Here is a 5,061-nt window from a genome sequence, read left to right on the forward strand (position 1 = left end):
AGAAACAGGCAGAGATGGAGGAAAATTACAGAGATACTGAGATGCAATGTGGCCTGCTGAGTAACAGAGGGGCAAGGGGCTCAGTGAAGGACAGGACAGAAAATGATAGCGAGAAACAGAAAGGGAGAGAGAGATGGAATGGTTACAGAAAAAAGGGAGTGACTTAGAAGTGGCAGACAGAGAGAAAATGACAGTGCCAGGAGAAGGTGAACGGCTATACTCTGAGGTGCATTGATCATGTGGAGAGGTCATTATAGCCAAAGGAGACAGACAGAAAGACAAACCGGCTGGTCACTCCCTTCATTTTCTCTGTTTCCCTTATATCTCTCTCTCTCTCTTTGTGTCTTCATCTGCACTCCACTCTGAACAAGGTTTTCAGCGACACTTGGCAGGTTGCAAGGCATGGGGCTGAATTTCAATCAGCGCCGTCTTAGTTAATACACGAGAACTGAGGGTAAAGATGGAGTGAATCATTCAACCAGAATTAAATTTCTACTGCTCGTGCCTTGTGTGTGTACATAATCAAAGCTTTGAGGCTAAAAAAATGAAAAATAAACAGGGGAGTGAGGTAAGAGAGTGAAGGCCGTCACAACAGGGACAGAGAATGGATGGAGACAGGGAGAGTGAGACAGAAAAAAGAAAATGATGGAGGAAGATAGAGTAATGATTTGTCGAGGTAGTGGGTTTGAGAAGATGAAAGAGCAGTAAGAGAAGAGAGGGAGCCATTGAAGAATGAGGAGTGGGTGAAATGCAGAGGTGTATATACTGTCGTACTCTAGCCATCCTTGCCGTTAAAACGGCTACCATCAAACAATTATCTGATACTGACGGATGCTTTCTACTCTTTCCTACCCTTCACTCGCCATTTCCCTGTCATCCCACCCTCCTCATCATCACCATCACAACATCTCAACATCTGTTTGTTTCTCCCTCTACTGAGCCCATTTCGATTTTAGAATTTCTATCTTTCTGCTCGTCTTTCTCTTTCTCCCACCGGAGCATTTGTTTGTTTGCATCTCAAATATTCTAAAACGAAAGGGTGTTGTTTTATTCGACAGGTCGGGATTGCTTGCAGGCATGCTGCGTGCGTAACTGTGAGTGTGCGTGCGTGCGTGTGTGTGTTCATGTGAGACACAGCAATGCACGGCAAAGAGTTAATGAATTCCTCAGCGAAGCAGCGACACACAACAGCTTGGAGATCAATTTTTAATAAGAACTCTGCAGTTCACAAGCAGCGCAAAAATTGTTTGTGTGTGTGTGTGTGTGTGTGTGTTTCATAAGAGCTCTGCAGTTGGCTTGCAGAGTAATAAATATATTGTAATCAGCGGCTTCTGACCGAAAACCTAATCCCTGTGTCTGTGTGTCTGCGTGTGTTTGTGTTGTGCACGTGTTGTGCACATGTGCACCTACCGGGAAAGGGTGGATCAGCTAGCCACTTCATCTCTTTCTGTAATATGACTTAGTGTTAGTATTGGTTTATTAGTAAAAAGCAGGTAGAGGCGTCAGTACAATCATCAAACGGAGAGTGCAGAAAAAGTTTCAATAACTGAGTCATCTCAGAGAAGCTGAAACCATTAGTCAATTGATCGAAATTAACCAAAAACTGATTAATTGTTCTGCATTGTGCAATAATGTGCTAGTTGCCTTATTGCTGTTATTTTACATATATGATTTAATTCAAACCAATTTAAAGACAACTCCTTTGGTTCTGTTCTGAGGAATTTTCACTATTTTAGACAAAACTATTTATCGATTAATTAAGGAAATAAGCAGATTAATCAATCAATTTAATTTCAGGCATGTTAGCATACCATTCATTTCATCAGCTTCATCAGCATTATTTCTGGTTTTATACTTCAAGAAAAAAAGTGCCATTTCTTGGTTGTTAGTTAGTTGTTTTTTTGCATTGATTCAAGAGAGGTGAGTGGAAATGTGGAAGAGAGGACGGCTGTCGAACATTGCACCAGGCCATCATGATGCCACCCCCCTTTACAACAGGAAATTGAACTTTTTGATATGCGGAACATAGAATCATGTGATAAATCCATTGAAACATGGATTTCAACTAGGACTGCAACTAGTATTAAGTAAGTATTTTCATTAATGATCTCTCTCAATTGATCCAATTCCTTTTTCTAGTCAATAAAATGTTAGAATGAAATAAAAAACTTCCCAAATCCCACGGTTACAAAAGCTGCAAATCCATGCATCTTAAAAAGTGACTGCAACAATTTTTCGATTTTCAAAATAGTTTAATTAAATAAGATTAATTTGTTGTCAAATAACCCAATAACTGACTGCCCTTTTAGCTCTACTTTTAACTCAGAAAGGTTGCTTCTTTGACTAATATGGATATTCAGATTTCACCTGCGCCATTGTGTGCCTGACTTACTAGTGGTACTCATTTTTTGAAGTCATAAATGCGTGACATTTATGTGCATACATGGCTTAAATGGTTCTTAAAAGTACTGGAAGATCATCTCAGACCATTTATGTTATGTATTCATTTAGAAGAAGGGGGCAGGTGATGATCTTCATTTTGCCTGCTCCTTTTCAATCTTGCAACTTATTCTATTAAAGATTACAGCATATATTTTGCATAAATAATTCTATTGGAAATAAATAATGAATGAATTATCCTAGAGACTAAAGACTAAAATGCAAAAAGGTTTCTTGTGACCTGTTCTCTTCTAACCTCTTTCATGAACCAACAGAGCAGACACCAACTAGATTTTGATCACATATTCTTCATATTTAGCACTTCACATTATTTATAAAAATGTCAATGTCATATCACATTCAAAGTTTAAAACATTTAGTTGAATACTGATGGGACATATTGAACCTGTCTGCATTTTTATTCGCAGAAGATGTAACTGCCTGTTTGAGCTGCTTAAATGTGTGATAGACCTATTACAGACTGCTGTACATAACATACTGTTACATATATTTGATTCAGTGAACACTAAACTACCTACAGCAACCCATCAGTGGTGAAAATTAAGCATTCATTTGAAACATTTGGGTGATAGTAATACCTGAATCTTAAGAATGAAAACTTTGAGGCTCAAAGAGGTGAAATATTTCAACAAAAAGGGTTAGATTAGAGACTAGTAAAAAAAATGGGGACCACTGGACTAAACTTCCAATTATATAAAATAATTCAAACTGGATCCATTTCAGTCAGCTACAACAGTAAAGGGATTGATACATCAGTATGAACAATCTTATAATGTCCTGGACCTATACAAAAATATATCAGGTACAGTGGATACTTTTCAACAGAACAACTAACAGCAAGTAGCGGTAGTCTTCAGTCCTGCAGCAAGTGACCTGTAATAAGTTATCACACTCAGTGTAATGGCCTCCTACTAGAAAGAGAGTGTTAACATTCAGAGCACATCTCTGAGGTGTAAGTATGAGCCTAGATCAAGCCAGGTGACTGCAGGGGAGGCCATTCATATTCAAGCCTAACACGGCCCCTCTGTTCCCATCCATTATTCATGAGAGTCTTCCTCTACCCTGCCTCATCCCCCTGGTCTCCTGGTCTTCTCCGCCTCCTACACCGTATCACACCTGAACTAGCCATAAAAGCGGTTATTCACTGAACATTAGAGGGATTGGATGTGGGCTAATGCGGGAGGGGAGGGAGGAGGGGAGGGGTGTTCAAGGGTATATGGAGCCCCGATTTGAGGTGCTCGACTCATGAATCACCCCGAGCAAAGAGAGCAAAAGAGGGATGACCCTGATTCACTGGTTCTGTTTGCCTCCTATTCTATTCCTTTCCTTTCCTCTCGCTCCCTCTCTCTCTCTCTCTCTCTCTCTCTCTAGGAACAGCTGCAAAATAACAATCCTTGCAGGTTCGACACACTTCTTCTCGCTTACACATACACTTGTTAACACCCCTCAGCATTAAAAAACTTTAACTCTTCTTCTTGCGTTGAGCACTGTTGCCCTCCCATTACACTTGGGTACCAGGTTCTTAACCTATGAAGGCTAAAGCACCGAACAACTTTGCTGCGAGTCCTCTGATCTTATCTTCTGGCTCCGCTATGAGAGTACAAAACAAGTCCAAATGGATACTTGCTCATAAAAAAGCAGAATGACAAAGGTATTTCCCACAAGGTGTTCATTGCCTTGAAGAAGCTCCTGTAACAAAGCATTAGCATTTAGCTCTGATAAGTCCACATCAGAAGACTCATTACTCTGATTGCTTGTCAGCATATAGGCGTTAACACCACAACCACAGACACTTAATCAAGCAGGCAGAAAAACACACCAAGGCTCCTTCATCAAGTCCCAGTGGAGCTTGAGTAACATTGATGGTCACTTTATGCAGACACAGTTCAGTATAAAGCTATCAGAAAAGCACATCTCATAAACAAACGCAGAGAGGGGCACACAGATGCGCAGCTAATCACTTAGAGCAGCAAGAATAATTGGCCGACATTGATTGTGCTTATCTGGCCCTCCATAAACTCAGCTACAAAGTGTATTGTTTGTGTTTGTGCGTGTGCATGTGCACGTATTTCCCCTGAGTTTTCGGTCGATTTGCATGATTTATCCGTTTGTCATTCCATGGTCAGGCAAAAGGTCAGAACAATAGGAAGATATTTCAGTTTAATTTTAAATTTGCTTTTCTCAATTCCACACAATACAGAATGGTATTAAACTTGAAGAATAATTCCAGTCTTATGTTCATATTTTCCTATTGGTAATAACAGTATTGTACTTATCAAGTCAACTATCGAGAACTGATAATGCAACAACATTTAAAAAGAGCATGAAACATGAGCAATTAGATTATAATAATCTTAATTATCCTTTAAATACTTAGAAGACTTTGAGCAAATCCACCCCCCTTTTGATACTAATTACAGTCATTTCTTTTATCAATGGCCATTTAATATATTCACATTTGGGAAATAACTTTCTACATAGGTTTCATCATTAGTGGAGGAGTCCGCCATTCTCACACTGGTTTCAAATTGCCTTCACATACACAAAAGGAATTCATTGGAAACAATGCAGCATTTTACCTCTCATTGATATCAGCCTCAC

Source organism: Morone saxatilis, unplaced genomic scaffold (genome assembly GCF_004916995.1).
Source record: "Morone saxatilis isolate NCDOM2014 unplaced genomic scaffold, NCSU_SB_2.0 Contig23, whole genome shotgun sequence".
Classification (NCBI taxonomy): domain Eukaryota; kingdom Metazoa; phylum Chordata; class Actinopteri; family Moronidae; genus Morone; species Morone saxatilis.